Source organism: Ursus maritimus, unplaced genomic scaffold (assembly GCF_017311325.1).
Source record: "Ursus maritimus isolate PB19 unplaced genomic scaffold, ASM1731132v1 scaffold_9, whole genome shotgun sequence".
Taxonomy (NCBI): domain Eukaryota; kingdom Metazoa; phylum Chordata; class Mammalia; order Carnivora; family Ursidae; genus Ursus; species Ursus maritimus.
This window is the reverse complement of record NW_024427107.1, coordinates 33,201,894-33,220,319: the sequence shown is the minus strand read 5'-3', so window position 1 is coordinate 33,220,319 and position 18,426 is coordinate 33,201,894. Positions and strand designations below refer to the sequence as shown.

General features: G+C 39.0%; 1 protein-coding gene across 1 annotated transcript in view; it reads right to left on the bottom strand.

The window, feature by feature from the left end:
• Positions 1 to 18,426, bottom strand: part of LOC121101657 — a 48,526-nt gene that overhangs the window by 22,145 nt on the left and 7,955 nt on the right. The gene's annotated exons all lie outside the window — the stretch shown is intronic.

Here is an 18,426-nt window from a genome sequence, read left to right as displayed (position 1 = left end):
CCAGATCTGCCTACAGTTACAGTTAGACTATCAAGGCAAATTGAGAAACAGTTTGTTCTTTTGTCACCAGGGAGTTAGATAAATGCAGCTGAACCCCTTAGACAGCTCTCAGGCGTTATCAAGTACAGTGAACACCAACGGCATCTCTGGGTCCATCGTGGATTGCAACTGTCTCCAAGTTGAACTCGAAGCTTATAATTCATCAAATACCACCCACTCAAAGCCAGAAATCACTTGCTGGGGGTCCACTTCCTCCAAATACGGCCGTCTTCATGTATGCAGGGGAGAAACTGGCTTTCAGTAACTGTTGTTCAAACCTCAAATGCACGGAAAATAAGCTAGCTTCAAAACAGCGGAAGAATGACAAATTTTATCTTTGGTGACCAGATGTTAGGTGCGAACGGAGGACGGCAGTGAATGGCGTTTGCAGCAGCATTAAGTGACCAGCCTTCCAGTGAAGAATGGGAAGTGATGTAAGGATGTTTCTGTCTAACTTCAGCAGCTTCAGTCACACAGACATTCAGGATGTTTGCAGATTTCCAGGGAGAACAAGCAAAATTAGAACACTCGAGTCAAAGAAGCATCCAAAATCCAATGACTCACTTTTCTCTTTCATTTAAATAAAAGCTCTGAACACAAATATGTGACCTCAATACATCTAAATATATGACTAGGAAAAGAAAATAGGTTCTCAAAGAAGTAACAAAAAAGGTGAGCGGTAAGTAGCAACTTCTTAAAGATCTCAGAGTCTAGGCAAAGATGTTGGTGATTTAGCCATTTAGGATAATCATTAAAAGTTTAGCCTCAGGACTTTGCTGTGTTCAACACACTCACTTAGCACTAAGCCTGCCCTTGAACAGGTTATTTAAGTTTTGTTCATCTCAGTTTCTTTATCTGTAAAGTGGGAATATTAGTAGTGTCTATCTCCTGGGAAGATATTCCTTGGAAGAGTGGATCAACTAGGATAATGTGTACACAGCCCTTAACAAAGTGCCTGGACCACGGTAACTACCCCACAAAAGCTAAGAGCTACGATGATGATGAAAATAATAATGAGCATCATTTAGAAAATACATCTTCTTAAGAGCCCAGTACCTATAACCCTGGAAGATTCCATTTATTCTGCAAAATAAAATTTACAGATTTAATTTTTATGTTTTCGTGACTTTAATACAGCGATGGGGACTATACAGACTGGTTTTACCTTTTAAATTAATCAGGCTGTTGTGTAAATGTATTAAAGTCAGTCAAAAGATTAACTATATATAAAACCCCAGGCAACAGCTCAAAGTGACAATCAGAAAATACTGGATTGGGGGGCATCTGAGTGGCTCATTTGGGTAAGCTTCTGACTCTTGATTTCAGCTCAGGTCATAATCTCCAGGTTGTGAGATCGAGCCCCGTGTGGGGCTCTGTGCTGGGTGTGGAGTCTGCTTAAGATTCTTTCTCTTCCTCTCTCTCTGCCCTTCCCCCTGCTTGTGTGCTCCCTCTTAAAAAAAAAAAAAAATTGGACTGTAATGCTGCAATGTCCCTGAACACAAATCAGGCATATCAAAGATACACAAATGAAATAAAGCATAGGAATAACCTTTTCTGGTCTTCAAGGCCTTCTGTCCTGAGTGGAGACCCAAGGATAAAGAAGCCAAGATACTTCACTGTAATGCCTCAGAGCCTTAATTAGCAGAGAAGGGTGCAATTATAGCCCATTTCTTCCTCGGAAGTAGTTCACATTTGTCCTTTCCGCTGCATACCCCTTGGTACTATCCTACCAGGTTCTCATCCCCTCACCGCCAGATTCCCATCATCATTTAACTGTTCACCATATGTGAGACTATCTCTTTCATAACCCTAATCCTAACCTAACCTTTCCTTTAGGAAGCTTCTGAAGCAATTAGCACAAGCTTTTTTAACAGCAAGTCTTTCATCTCATCCTTCCTTTCATTTAAGATTCCTCATTACCTCATACATAAATCAAAACTATACTGTTTTTCAAGACTGCAAAGGAATTTTTCTCTTTCCTTGAAATCATTTCGATATTGCTGCTTTTTACATTTTGTTAAAGAATTATATATTATAAAAATGTGACAAATAGCTATAAATTCAAAGTAATATAAATAAAAATGTCAACAAGAAATGTTATAGAATTTGTCAGGCTAAATATAAAATTAATCTGGATATTAAAGCACACAAGAATATGAAGAAGTTATTTTTTAAAAATTAAGGGGAATTTTATCTCCATGTAGTAAAGCATCTTCTTACGTTATAGTGATTATAACTGTCTGGTGTTTACACAAAAATGGAACAATTGATCTATTGAACATAGTAAAGCTCAGAAACAGACAATATAGACACTGAAGTTTAGTAAATGATAAAGGTAGCACTTCACATCAGAGAGAAAAAGTATTAACTATTCAGTAAATGATTTTGTGTCTATGGCTATTCATTTAGGAAGAAAAAGGAAACTATTTAAATTATAATACACACAAAAGTGAACTCTAGGTGGATTAAAGAGTTAAATAAAAATTCAAAACTATTAAAGAATTGGGAGAAAACATGAGCAGATATGTTTATAAGTCTAAAACGGACAAAGTCTACTAATCAAGATGCAAAATACGAATGTCATGAAGAAAAATATTCGTAATGTAACTGTGCAAATGACAAAGCTCCTGAACCCTAACAAAGTTAATGGCCAAGGAATGGACCAGAGGAAATATTTGTAACACACATTTAAAAAGAAACACACAAAAAAATTGGAGATTATCTAAGTGTTACACAAGGATATGGAAGGATGAAGGATATGCAAATTAGTCAAGTACCCTTTAAAGAAATTTGGCAGTTTCTATTAAAATAATTATCTACACTAGAAAAATATTCCTATATATATGCCAAGTGATATTTGTAAACATATTCCCCAGCATTATTGGGACAAGTGAAAATTACTGAGCACCTAAGAGGACTGATGACTAAATTATGTATATTCATATGAAATAATTATGTAGCAGTTAGAAGAATAAGAATGATCTATTTGAAAATAGGAAAATAGTTTCAAGACATATTAACTTAAAAAATATTGCTAAACTAAATGAACAATATGATCCTATTTTTGCAAGCAAGACAAAACAAAATTTTACAAAACAAAACTGCAGCTCTTATATATACGTATCTAAACATATAGAAAATGGTCTGAGAAGATCTGAGCCAAATTGCCAATGGCAGCTTTTCTGTAGCAAGTAATGGAAAGGGAGGGACGCTGGTGAAAGCTGAGGAGAATTTGGCTTTGTCTATACTTAACACAATCAGAATGTTCTCATGCACAGCTTGTGAATTAAACAAATATGTTTTTTAAAGGTAAAAAAAAATATGTGATAAGCTAACACTAGGTAGTTCATTTTACTGCGGCTGAGAACCCATCAGATAGCTGCTGTCAGAGAAGGCAAAGTGACAAACCGAATTAGAGACACATAGGGAGGCGGTCTTTGCCTTTCTTATGTTACTCCAGGGTCAGTCATCTCTGTTAAAAGTGATAGCTTACATCTTGTTGTTCCTTTATATTTAATAAAGAACTTTGCCTCCCTTGTCTCATTTAATTAAGAAGTTGATGTGCTCCATAGACAGGAAAAGCAAATTAGTAAGTTGACTGAGGGAGCTCAAGGCCTTGTGAACCAGAAGAGAAGCAATCTGTTGAAGACAAGAAGAAAAGAAAAGGTATGAAAGTGCAAGAATCAAGCAAAAAGGATGATTAAGATGGCAACATGGTCCCTTGGATGAATGTGGGGTTTTGTTTTGTTTCTCTGGCTGTGTGCTCCGAGCAGCGGGTGTGATGACTAAACCTAGCCTGGATTGAGAAGATACATCTTATGAAGGAAATGGGGCCAGTGCAGGAAGAGTAGTAATAATAGGTCTGTGTTGGTTAATTTATACCATCCTGGCCTGAGATTTCAGCAGAATTCAGCCTTGATTTTTACAGCAACTGGTGTGGGAGCAGGATCTGGAATTTTCTCTGCTCTGATGTAGTGGAAGTGTCCATGTTCCTGGTGATAGGAATGGGTTAGTCCTCTCAGACTTCATCTACTTGAGATCCATCTGGGCTAATTTGTTAAAATTCTTGGGAATTCGTTTGATCCTAACTAACATCTAGGTAGGTATGATACCATACTGAAAATTATGATGACTAATGAATTCAAGAAGACAGAGTTAAATGTATCTTAAGAGTCACTCCTTGAGACCAGAGCAAGGGCTAGCACAGCTTTTGCTACATAGTAAGCATTTAAAAAGTACATGAATGAATGAGTCAATGAATGAATGAATAAGGAGTTCTGAGATTCAAAATATGGTTTTGGGTATCCATGAAATATTTCAGGGTAGAAGACAAAACTGCCTCTGCAATTTTGAAAACGAGAGGAACAGATCACTTTGAGGTCTTGACGAGCTCTACTTAAGGAACTCCTCCTCCCCATATTTTTCTAATAGAAACACATTCCAGGACCAGAGGAAGGCTTCCCAGGTTTAGCTGTGCCCAAGTGGAGGCTTTGTGTGTAAACACCTAAGAGTTCCTTATGATTATAATTTTGCTCTCCTTCTAAGAATGAAGCTGATCCAGGAAACAATGAGTTAGCTTAGAGAGTATTTAAGTATAAGCAGAAGAGACATTTGAATATCTCGTTCTTAGAAAAAATCAAATTAAAGACCTATTTCCGTTTGAAGTCATTAAAATATCCTTAGTTGTATTAAACTTACTCGTTAGATCCTTTTAGGGTGCAATGTTCTTGACATGTCATCAAACTGTTTAAAAGATGGCTAAGATCTAGGAGATGAGGCAATGGAATAAGGGATGTATTTCAGGGTGCTTGTGCAGAAGAAGATCTAGAAAGTTGGAGGACAACTCCAAAGGGAGCATTTGAGAGAATACACTGAAGGTAGAAAAGAAGTCGGGTTGATTTATAGCTGGATAGACAGAGGGAAGAGAAGACTGTGAAGTAGATATTGGCCTTAAGAATCTATTTGATCTCTGGATCAAAAAAGGAGGTAGATAAACAATGAGGGAAGAAAATGAGCAAATACGCAGGAGAAAGGAGAGCTGGCAAATCAAAGAAATAAGTAAAGAATCAGATGAGATTTAGAAGGGGAGAAAGTTGGTAGCAGAGTCAACAAGATGAAATCTTGCACAAATACCAGTGGTGTTTGGTACCCAAATAATGAAATTAAGCATGATTTTAGATTTGAATTGGATACTTCCTAGAGTAATGTTGTTAGAGGTAAATAAAAGACATCATGTTTAATTTTAGGAAAATCCATTAATTTAAAGCCAGCCATTTAAAAGGATATTCCCTATTGTTTCCTTTTAAATTATAAAATAAGTTTTGTAAAAACCATGACTATTTTTAAATGAAATAAATTTAAATGCAGTTCCCTTGTTACTTGAAATTTTTCAATTCACAGTTTATGCAAAAATCATTTTCATTTGGCTGCCGACTTGGTAAATATTTGGAACATAAATGCAGAATATGGATACAAAGATTTTTTTAACATTCTCTGCTTACTGTAATCCTTAAATTCGCTACATCATTGGAATTCTACAGTTTAGTAACATTTTCAAATTGTCACAGAGCCTTTAATTAGGTGACTTTATTTTGAGAGACTTTAGCAAATCCAGATTCATTGGGCCTTTAATCAATTTATTTCAAAAAGAATCTGGATCTAATGTAGAAATGAGTAAAGGAGAGGAAGAAAATGTAGTTTACTATGCAAAATAAGCAAAATTTTGAAGTCTCACTTATTCTATTCATGATTTTTTTGGATAAAAATATTAATCCCTTATGTCTCTGGCTGTGCTTACATGGGACAACAGGATCAAATAGAAATTAAAAATCGGTTTGTACCATTTGTATGAGGCTGTTTGTTTACAAGTCAGAAATCTCAGTGTCTGTAAACTTACAATTTCTTGGTTTTTTTATTTTTAAAAATTTTTATAGTTCTTGCTAATTAAAAGCACCATTCTGAATTTGTTAGTCAGTTCTGATCCTCTAAGATGCTAGGCAGATGCTGAGACAGAATTAGAAGTGTAAGAGATTTATTAGGGAAAAGTCTTGTGAAAACTAAAGGAGAGAGGGCAGAAGTGTCAAGGAGTGCCTTCAAACAGCACTGCGGTTCTGATTCGTGGAACGGAAGGAGCAGATGAAGCAAGACTGGGGAGGAAGAGCCTCGAGTACAACATAGCTCTGAGAAGGCCATCACTTGGCCAATGGTGAAGCTCTGGAACTAAAAGATTGCCCATTAGAGGAATCCTGTGTTGGGCAGAGATGGCCCCATTCTAGTACTCCTGTGATACTCAGGCATTGGTGGGAGCAACTGGGGAGTGTTGCCTCAGCCGGAATGCTGCAGCAGATCCGGAGATGTGGCCACTGCAGGGGTCAGAAGGTTGTGCAGAAGGTTCTCTCTTAAAGGAGGAATCTGAGTGGCACAGTTTCACGGTTGCCCAGTGGGAAAAAGCCTACAGGCTAATCAAGAGACAGGTAAACTGGAATCTTTTGCTTCAAGTCATTTTATCTATTCCCTTGTAGTAGTAGTAATAGTAGTAGTAGTAGTAGTCGTAGTAGTAATATATCCTATGGGTATAGTATGGTACAAATTATAAAGTGCTATAATATAACTTATGTGGTTTTATCATCCTAATTTTGCAAACGAAGGGGGCCGAGGGGGGTTAAGTAACATTGCCCAGATTCACTTTATCAGTGCTAGGATTTTCTTTACTAAGCCATAGCTGCTTCACTTTCACGCATATTTGTCTCAGCTACTTTATCTCAATTTTTCTTCTTTTTTGATGAAATCTAACATATTGACAAAAAAGGTAATGGTTTGTATATGTATTTCAGGAAATCATTATTAAGTAAATACCTGTATAACCACCAAGAGAACCTTGCTAACATGCTGGAAGTTTTGATGGTTCTCTTCCCAATCACAATTTCATTCTTTGCTGGAAAAGGAACTTCTGGGGAGCAAAAAACTAGAAATAACCCCACTGTCTGTCAACAGGTAAATAGGTAAACAAATAGTGATGCATCCATACAAAGGAATGTACCTTTTAGCAATACAAAAACTACTACTGATGTTACACAAAATCAGAGGTCACTCTTAAAGTCACTATGCTGAGTGAAAGACGTCAAACACAAAATAATACATGTTGTATGACTCAGTTATATACATTCTAGAAAATGCGAACTAACCTGTAGTGATAAAAAAGCAGTGTAGAGGTTGCCCTCAGTGCCCAGACTAGGCAGTGAGAAAGGGTTGGATTGTTAAGGGGCATCAGAAAACCTTCACAGAGATGGAAATATCCTGTATCCATTTGTCAAAACTTGCTGAATTGTACACTATAAAGGACTCAGTTTATTGAATTAAAATTATACCTGTATAATGTCGTGGGTGGAGGGAGTCTCTTTAATGACAACAATAAATATCTCCTACTAAGATTGTACATTTATCTACCCTTGTGTGTTTATCAAGTTTTGATTTTGGTATTTTAGGACCATTTTATTAATTACTTACAAATTTAAACAGTGCGCCATCTTTGTGAAAAATCGACCCTATTATCAAAGTGAGATGACTTTATCTTTGGTAATTCTTTTTGCTTAAGAGCAATTTTGTCTAATATTAATAAAGCTCTACCTGCCATGTTGTTTACTAGAATTGCATAATATACCTCTTTACATTCTTTTCTTTAAACTTATTCTTACATAAAGAGCATATCTTTTTTTTAGAAACAAGCCTGATAACCCCCGAAGTATTAAGTCCATTCACATTCTTCTGGTTTTTATAAATTTATTTTTAATTTATTTTAATTTTTCATTCATATTGTTAAAAGATACTTTTTATGGATACGGAATTCTAGATTGGCAATTATTTTATATCTGCATGTATAAATGACCATACTACTGACTTTCAGCTTCTATTGTTGCTCTCAAAGCACTAGCTGTCTCTCTGTCTTCTTTTAATGATCTGCTTTTATTCCTGTGGTTGCTTTATGATAGTTACATTTTCTTTGGGGTTTTGCAGTTTCACAATGACATTTCTAAATGTGGTTTCAATTATTGAATCTGTTTTTTCTGAGTTTTGGAAAATGATCAGCTATTACTTTTTAAATTATTCCTTCTGTCCTTGTCCCTCTTTTGAATCTGCCTCCTTATGGAACACTGATTAAAGGTAAGTTAGCTTTTTGTCATGTCTGTTGGCCATCAGCATGTTTTCTTTGGAGAAGTGTTTGTGTCTTCTGCCTAATGTTTAATTGGATTATTTGTTTTTTGGGTGTTGAATTATATAAGTTCTTTATATATTTTAGATACTAATCCTTTATTGGGTATGTCATTTGCAAATATCTTCTCTTGATCTGTAGGTTGCCTTTTAGTTTTGTTGATTGTTTCTTTTGCTGTGTAGAAGCTTTTCATTTTGATGTAGTCTCAATAGTTTATTTTTGCTTTTATTTCCCATGCCTCAAGAGACATAGGAGAAAAATGTTGCTGGTGGGATGGGTGAAATATGTGATGGGGATTAAAGAATATACTTATCATGATGAACACTGAATACTGTATAGAATTGTTGAATCACTATATTGTATACCTGAAATTAACAGAACACTCCATGTTAACTATACTGAAATTAAAATAAAAAAGTAAATTAGCTCATCTCTCTGTTATTCATCTCTGTCTTTTTAAAATATTTAATTAATTTATTTCAGAGAGAGTGAGAACATGTTGGGGGGGAGAAACAGAGGGGTAGGGGAGAGGGGGAGGGGCAAGTAGACTCCTCGCTTGCTGGGGCTTGACATGGGGCTCAATCCCACGTCCCTGAGATCATGACAGCGGCCAAAGTCAAGAGTTGGCCACCCAACCGACTGAGCCACCCAGGTGCCCCTGTTATCCATCTCTTAACTTTCCTCCATATTTTGCATATTTTTGTCCCTGTATGCTACATTATGGTTAATTTTCTAGTCTGTTTTCTAATTCCCTAAATCTTTTTCAACTGTGTCTAATTTTCTCTTCAACCCCTCAAATAAATTTTTATGTGTCTCTTCTGACTTTGTGTTTCTTTTATAGTATTTCTTCCTTTCTTTTTCAAATCTGTAGGTTTATTTTTATAGTTCTCCTCTCTTGTAGAGAGTTTCAAGTTGTCTTTAATGTCTTTAAACACAGTAAGCATACTTGTTTTATTTCTGGATCTGATCATCTCAATGATCAAATATTTTACATCTCCTTTGTTATTTTTTGGAGGCCGATTATTTTTCATGTGTCTTTATTTTTTTGTGTATTTGACTATTTTTACTGTGGGCTACTCAGTGATTTTGAAAAAGTACTTTTAATGATTCTTTGAGACTTTCCTGCAGAGATGATTTGCATTTCCTTCTGTAGACCCCAGTGGGCACTACTACTACCATCAACTAAGTTTATGGCTTGAGATTGATTGGCTGCCCAAATAGTGTGATCCAAACTTCAAGTCTGTATGAGCATAAGGCCACGGTGACCACAAGTTCTCAGGGACTTTCTCTGCCGTCTTGTCTCTTCTCCTCCATTTACTCAGTGCCATGACAACCTTCTCTACAGTCTCCTGAGGGGTGTGTATGTGTGGAAGGTAAGGCAGGGAACTTATCTCTGGTTTGTTTTTACCCTGAGATGAACCCCCGGCATGCAGCTTAATGTGGGAAGGGTCTCATAATAAACTTACCACCTTGAGTGGACTCTGGGCCTCAAGTTCTGACTATCTCATCACCTATGTCCAAATGTATTGGGTTCAGCAAATGTCCTCAGGCTAGAAGGAGCTTCAGTATTTCACTATTTCTCCGAATCCCACTTTCCTTTAGGTTTTGTCTTGGTAGTCCCTCACAATTTTGTCAAGTATTTTATTCTTTTAAGAAGATTTTTTAAAAATCTTAAGCAGTGTTTTAATTGTTTCCAACAGGACTTTGGTCTGAATCCAGTTTGTCATTTACTGGAAACAAAAATCTTGGTTCTTAGTCCTTATGATAGCAATCATAACCTGAAAGTTAACTAATGGGAATGACTGGGACATATTGTTGACCATGGAAGAATAATTCAGTGTAGAAATCACCACACTGTTTTCATGGAGCATAAGGAAAACATACATTTGACTTGGGGCATGAGGACTTACTTCCTTTTTCAAGATACAGCTTTGCAGCATCAACACTGGCTAGGCTGCCACCCCATACAATTGTTTAACTCTTCACATTGTCCTTATAGACTCTTAATCCCAAAGCAAATATGACTTAATCCATTTGGGCTACTATAAGAGAATGCCGCAGACTGGGTGGCTTATAAACAATAGAAATTTATTCCTCACAGTTCTGGAATCTGGGAAGTCCAATATCAAGGCTCAGGTAGATTCGGTGTCTGGTGAGAGCTTGCTTCCTGTTCATAGACAGGTGTTTACTCACTGTGTTCTCACATGGCAGAAGGCGCTAGAGAGTTCTCTGAGGTCTTTTTTTTTTTTTTTTAAGATTTTATTTATTTATTTGACAGAGAGAGAGAGACAGCCAGTGAGAGAGGGAACACACAAGCAGGGGGAGTGGGAGAGGAAGAAGCAGGCTCCCGGTGAAGCCGGGAGCCCGAAGCAGGGCTCGATCCCAGGACCCCAGTATCACGCCCTGAGCCAAAGGCAGACGCTTAATGACTGAGCCACCCAGGCACCCCTCTGAGGTCTTTTTTTGAAATAAGGGCACCAATCCCATTCATGAGAGCTCCAACCTCTTGACTTAATCACCTCCCAAAGGCTGTATCTCTTAATACCATCATATCGGGCATTAGGATTTAACTTATGAATTCTGGAGTGGGGAGCACAAATATGCAGTCTATATCAGTAGGAAACCATGGATGTCTATGGATGGTCATTTATAGAAAGAAGGGTCACATCTTGAATAGAAGACTTAGGAAATGCTCCCCTTGGCCCTGTTTTGTCTGTAATTTCCTCTACTGCTTGCAACTGTTGTTGAAAGACATGGAATTTTAGGATAAAAAGATAGATCTTGATTTCATGGATTCTTTTGAAACTTACTATCAAATACATCATTGCTGAGATATGGAAAGTTTGAAATAGACCACAAAAATATTTGATAGCTAATAGACATTGAAATATAGGCTGCAGAAAAACAAGAGAGTTGATCTTCCCCTCCCATTCCCTGCTACTTAATTCTACCAGTTAGCAGGGTCTTATCTACTATGATTTGTCAACAAGTGGTAGACAAACTTAAAGACCAATTTGTTCCTTGAGATATGAATAAAACAAACATTATGAGAAATAAAGCTTTCACTTTTTCATCATGAATGTGAGGTCTGGAAAAAAAATGGTCAAATTTGCATTGCAATGGGGACTCCTGTGAGAGAATCTTGAGTTATAGTGAGCGGTAAAGGAAGACAAAGCACTGAAACTTACTAATGCTCTGTTAGTAAAGCTCAGCATCCATTTCCTGGAAAAGAAGAACATGTTTTCAGTGAAGAGAGAGAAAATAATATGAAAGTCATCTGTTCCAGATGATCCACCCTTTAAGATCTTCCTGCCACTTCTAACATTGTTCTTTTTTTTTTATTCTTTCCAAGAATGTCAATAGAATCTTTCCTGTATTTCAGCAGCCACATTTACTAGCATTTGTAGTTCTATTAAGACATAAAAGTCAATATGTCCTCACGAAATTGTGTATCCTGAGGCCCACATGTTGGTGAGAAACTATATTTTTCAAACACCAGCCTTTTATGAGTATTAGCCAAATTGATCTTTGGGAGATAATTTGGAAGAGTCCCTGTCATATGTTAAAGTTCTTGCTTTAAAACATTAACTCATTACAAAATTAAAATAAATGGGAAATTGTGGGGAGCCTGGCTGGCACAGTCAGTTAAACGTCTGACTCTTGGTTTCTGCTCAAGTCACGATCTCAGGGTCGAGAGACCAAGCCCCATGTCTGCCTCAGTTTCTCTCTCCCTCTCCCCAGCACTCCCCCCTCTAAAATAAATAAATAAATCTTTAACAAAATAAAATAAATAAGAAACTGTGAATGATGCATAGACACACCATTTGATTATGGCTCTCTAGAAGACTGACCAACCCCAAGAGCTGGTTAATTGGAACATCTTGCTAACGCACAACCTTCTATATGTTGATCAATGACCGTTTAGGAGCATACTTAATCAGAACATGTCTTAATTCTTTTCACAGAAATTCCTAATAGAATAGGTTATAATTTAGTTACTCCTTATTCAGGATCTTACAAATCTGTCTGTAGGATTCATATTCTGTACCAATCTGATAGACCTAGCTAATTATTTTTCTCAATGAGAAATTATTTTTACTGAGCGTATTCAGTAAAGGACTTTCCTTTTACATACCCATCAACCACTGGCTAGTGTGGTCGAAGCATCAGGTGACAGCCTCAGAAGTTGTGGTTTTTTGCTTGAGCTCCTGCCAGGGTTACAAAGGACTGAAGATTTATTCTCAAACATGGCTCGAGAGTATCTGGTCATTGTCATGCAGAGATGTTTACTCTGCACACTGTAGTTGTGTGTCTAAAAATAGACTTAATTTTTTTTTTTTCAGCACGTCCTACTTTACTTTTCCCATATTTTCTCTCTGTTCTCTCTTCACTTCCCCTTTCCTGATGAAGTGATGTTGGTTCAGGCTAGATTCTTCAGTTGCCAGCCAACCCTGCCCTCCGACCCCCAGTCGGGCTCACAATCCCGGCCTCCGATGCCGCTCCGGATGAAGGAGACTCGAGTGTACTGATGAATCCGCTCTAAGCGTTACCATAACTTCACCAGACTGCCGCAGTGCTGCCCGCTCGGTTACCCCGGTGACAGCCCACACACTCTGTCTCCTCACACTCAGAAGCGTTCATCAATAAAACCAAGTTCATTATTACCCAAAGAATTTGTTTTTGCTTCACTCTGGAAAAGAACAAGTTATTCTCGCATCGAACTTGCTGCCCACTCAGGCCCAGTCCTTTTTTGCGCCCCCTCTGGCTCCAGCCCCACTGTCTTTGCCTTCTCTCGCTGTGGGGCTGAACTTCACTGATTCCCCTCTGCGGAGCAGCAGTACAGCAGAATTGCTCTGGGAAGGACAGAGCAAGGCATCCGGCTTCCCTCGCTGACGCCGGGCGTTTCATTCATTTCACAACCTTCACAAGCTCGGAGCCTGTGTGCGTCTAGAGCCGTGAGCGTTTTAAAAGCTTATCCATGTAACCATATAAGGCCATATTAAGTTAATTTTTTTCTGGCTATGAGAAATTTGTGATGCTAAGAGCAAAAATAAACCATTTCTAGGGTTTCACAAGCATCCATTATTTCAGGAGTCAGAAAAAGGGACTCCAGCAGGCGGGGCAGAGCTCTAAGACAATGAGGAAGGGGGAAGGCTATGAAGAATTAGGTCTCTAGTGTCATCTAAAAGGGGTCAACGTCAAATAAAAAATGGCCAAGGCATATTTTCTTTCTTTTTTTAAAAAATATTTTATTTATTTGACAGAGAGAGCAGGAGAGCACAAACAGGGGGAACAGCAGGCAGAGGGAGAGGGAGAAGCAGGCTCCCCACTGTGCAGAGAGCCCAATGTGGGGCTCCATCCCAGGACCCTGGGATCATGACCTGAGCCGAAGGCAGAATCCTAACTGATTGAGCCACCCAGGTGCCTCCAAAGGCATATTTTCAAAAGGGCCAGGTTCTACCTATGAGACCATCAGTTTGCAAAACACTTGAATATTTATGTGAAATGTACACAAAACTAAGCTTTAATAATACATGCTAGGGATTTATGTGCATCTCTAATGCATGCCATCACTTGCCCATGAAACAGACGTTTGTGCTGATGTTCCATCTACAATGTCTACATCCAAATTAACTCCGTGGAAAGAAGTAAACTCCCCAAAGCCTGAGCTGAATTCCTGCTCTGGTTTCCCCAGGTCAAGCAAACAATGTGACTGCTTGCATTAGTTTTCCAATAGAAAACGGCAAGCAGAGTCTGCAAGCGGGGTCTGCTACTTTCCCCGGGGGTGGGGGAGGTGGGGTGGGGGCGTGGCGGGCAGTGCTCTCCCTCAGCGTGATGCTTTCTTACCCCTCTAGAGAAGACGGACTCTTAAGTGCTCTCACTTGAAAGAAATCGACAGTTTGGAAATGTTGCGGAGTGCATGGAGAGAGGAGCTTGTCCCTGTTCTATTGCTTCAGAAAATACTTAATGTGCTCAGTCATTAAGGTAGAGAAACTAGCTTAGATTTTAGATACATCAATTAAAAAAAAAAGTGCCATGGCTCCAGCCCCATCTTTTGGATTCTAGACATAACTACCTGACACCAGGATGATGCTGCAGGAGTGGGAGGCCCCATCTCCCCAGCCTCAAAGTGGCCAAATCAGGCAATCTTTGCAGGAACAACACCCCCATAAGGCCCTCAGGGAACAAAGGACCACCATGTATAGACCTTAGAGTCTATCTTTGTTTCAAAAGAGACAAGCCAAATACACAAGAGTCTTTGGAAATAGAAAAAAAAATTTTTTGAAAAACATTTTTGGGAAACAAATATCTAACTTAAACTTTTCTAATTTCCATTGTATTCTCTCTCATTCCTTCCAGGAACTTGACTATAAATCAGAGGGCATTTGCTTTCAGAGAAAGAGAGGTCAAGCCAAGCTTAACCAGCACCTTGTCTTCTGCATTTTGAGATGGATTGTGACTGTGGAGTGGTACATACAGCTGATCCTTCTTTGGACAGTTCTGGCTTGATTCCGCGGTGACCCAGTAACCCAGGCTTCTAACCCCACTGAGCTTCTTTTATTCAGTGCAGTTCATGCTTCTCTGACCGATCCAAAGGGAAGGACAGCTGCTGCTTTTTCCTCACTCTTGCTTAGCTTTGAGGAAGAACTGTTTGCTGGCTTCAAAAGACTTCTTGCATACCAAAGGTTAAACAAAAATAGTAGGATAATCTCCTTGTCTCTTCTGTTTAAAAGAGAGAGAGAGAGAGAGGAAAAAAAACCACATTAAAACATACAAAGTAGTTTAAAAATAGCATTTGCTGTGGCCAGTGTGGAGCATCTAAGAGGGATAATGAATCTGCATTTATCCCACAAGCACATACAATTCAGATGATATGTGCATTCACGGATCCTCCTGATTTTAAAGTATATTTATGTTAATCAGATACCTGCTGTGTACTAGTACAAGGTATATATGAACCCATCATGTCTAAAAACAACTCAATAAGGCAGATATTATTACTCACACCTGCATTTTAGGGGTGGGGGAATTAAGGTACAAAGAGATGGAGTAAATAGGCCAACATCAAACAGCTAGCAACTACCCAAACAAGGAATTAAACCCAAAGTTTTTGTTCTTTCCACCCAGACATTCCACAACCTCAAATGAGGGATGGGTCTTTATCCCTCAAGAGGCCCCATACTTGCTCCACTGAATACAAAGGGCGAGCCCTGACCTCAGCAATTACTGATGCTTGACCTTGCTGAATTCACATGCAGGCTTTCTCAGTTTTCTTTTGGGGACAAAGAGATGTGTCTTGTGTGAAATAAAGCTCACAAAATTCCCCCAAACTCAACAATATCGGACCTCTATGTTCTCTCAGGAAAGAGACTAGTAATTAATATCTTCATGGGTAGGGATTTTCAGGTTTTAGAGAAGGGCAGGGGAAAGAAAGGGTGAAAATATATTCAACAAAAGCATCCATCGTAACTGTATATCAGAAGAGCCATCCTGGAGAGACAACGTGAACGTGTTTGGCTCCAAGCTTGTGTATAATAACTGCTGGATAATTGTTGAACACTCCCTTGAGTGTGGAACAGTTTTGTTCTGTGGGGGAGGGAGCATTCAGAGAGATTCAGGACTCAGGCAGGATTGTCCAAACACATGGATTACCAACTCTCTTATCAAGGAGCATGGTAGTGAGACCTTGCTCTTAATTCTTAATTTCTCACCTCCTCTTTTAAGTTATTCTCAAATAGGCAAGACAACATAACTTGACATTCTCCTTTTATCCTCTCTCTCTGGTTCAACCTGTCTGACCTCTTTTGCTCAGAGTCTCCCAAACGGAGTCCCAAAAGAACTAACACTATTTTAATTACTATGCCCTCAATCTAGAAAAGTTGAGAACGACAGTCAAAAAGTCTTTAAGAAAGAACAGTCCTTCTCATTAGCTTGGTTAATCAGTGAAGAAGGCTGTTAATTCCAAGACTATGCCTGGGAGAACAAAAGTTACCAGGGAGTGGGTAGGTTTGAAAATAAAAGGTATAATATGTGAAAAATTTAGCACAGTTCCTGGTCTAGAGTATAGACAGAGCAAATGTTAGTTGCCTTTCCCCACAAAATTCTACTTCACAGACTTAATAAAAATATCAAAAGAGATGATGTGTATTCAAAAGTTTTCTAGAGAGTAAAGCATGATATAAATATACATTTTTACAATAATATGGTGGTTTACTTATTTATTTATTTTCTTCTAAGTAGGCTCCATGCTCAATGCAGGGCTTTGAACTCACGACCTGAGATCAAGACTTGAGCTGTTAAAACAGAACAAGCAGTAATAAAGAAATTAACATTTCTTAAGAAGAAAATAAAAAGAAAAAGAAAATACCTGAGCTGAGATCAAAACCTGAGCCTTAAGAGTTGGAGGCTTAACTGAGTCACTCAGGCGCCCCAGTAATGCTGTGGGTTAAAGTTGACCCATGTGGGCACCTGGGAGGCTCAGTTGTTAAGCATCTGCCTTCAGCTCAGGGCGTGATCCCAGAGTCCTGGGATCGAGTCCCACATCAGGCTCCTCCTCTGGGAGCCTGCTTCTTCCTGTCCCACTCCCCCTGCTTTTGTTCCCTCTCTCGCTGGCTGTCTCTCTCTCTGTCAAATAAATAAATAAATGAAATCTTTATTTAAAAAAAAAATAAAAGAATAAAGTTGACCCATGGCCTCTCCTTGTGGCAAGCATCTGCCAGAGCCTCAGTTCACTTCTCAGTTTCCAAGGCTTCGGGTCACTCTGTTCTACCTTACTCTTGTCACGATTATTGTGGTCTCAATAGCCACATCGATGACCTTAGTGTCTTGGTTCCTCGACTCCTTCCATCCAATTATCTTGCCCTCCACCCATCCACAATCACTTTACAACCTCAATTGTAACCCCCTGCTCTCTGCCTCCACTTCCTCTCTTACCCACTGGCTTCATTTAGTGCCCCTCATCCATTGACTCATTAGGACCCAATGTCCTTCATCCCCTCAAGCCATCACTTACCCAGATTAATTCCTAGAGCAAACCATTTCAACCAGTTATTAGGATATTCATTCAAACCCTTTGTCCTTGTGTTTATTAAGTTCTTGGCACCTCCCAACACTGGTTAATTCAACTGTCAGCCTCCTTCCTGTCCATACGCCGCTGGGCTCTTAACCACTGCACTATGCTGCACATCAGTTTGCAAAAGTGGAAGTCCCTCCTCATAGCAGCTAACGCCAGGAATGCTGTGAAAGAGGAATGAGGAATATGTGACTCCATAACATTTAATGAAGTAATTACACGGTTGCATTCATGACATATTGCCCAGCCAAGGTGCTACCTTTTTTTGTTTGTTTGTTTGTTTTTTAAAGATTTAACACTGCATGGGGCGCTTGGGTGGCACAGTCGTTAAGCATATGCCTTTGGCTCAGGGCATGATCCCAGCGTTCTGGGATCGAGCCCCACATCGGGCTTCTCCGCTAGGAGCCTGCTTCTTCCTCTCCCACTCCCCCTGCTTGTGTTCCCTCTCTCACTGGCTGTCTCTGTGAAATAAATAAATAAAATCTTAAAAAAAAAAGATTTAACACTGCCACCCAGGAGCCCCACAAAGGGGCTACCTTTATGATCCCAGCTATAGCCTTACTGTGGAAGAAGAAAAGGTCCCCCAGGCTTCTCCAGGTGGTCACTTGTGAATCCTAACTTGGCTGATTGCAGAGTGATAACTGCCACCATACCCTTTCCTCTGAGCATCAGACGTGGAATGTGAGAACATCTTAAGCAGAGGAAATATATCTGAAAGCACTGAGGGGAAAAAGAATCTTTCGTGTTGCTGTGTTTCAGGAAGAAAAAGAAGGCATTGTGACTGAAGGGCCAGGGGAGAAGGAAGAGAGAGGTATGGCTATGCAGCTCTGGGTTACCTGCAGGCATCACAGCCCATTGTTAGAAATTCAGACTTGTGTCTCTGTGCAATAGGCCATCATTGGATAGAGTCAACTAAAAATTTCAACTGATTAGTCTGGTTGCTTTGTGAAGAAATGATTGATAAGGATGAAAGAAGATGTTGAAGAGTAATGTTGGAAACCAGGTGAAACTGATGGTACATGGACAGAGGAGATGAGCAATGGACTGGAGAAAAATGGACCTGCCATCTATTTTAGGGGCAGACATGACCAGACTTTTGTGATAG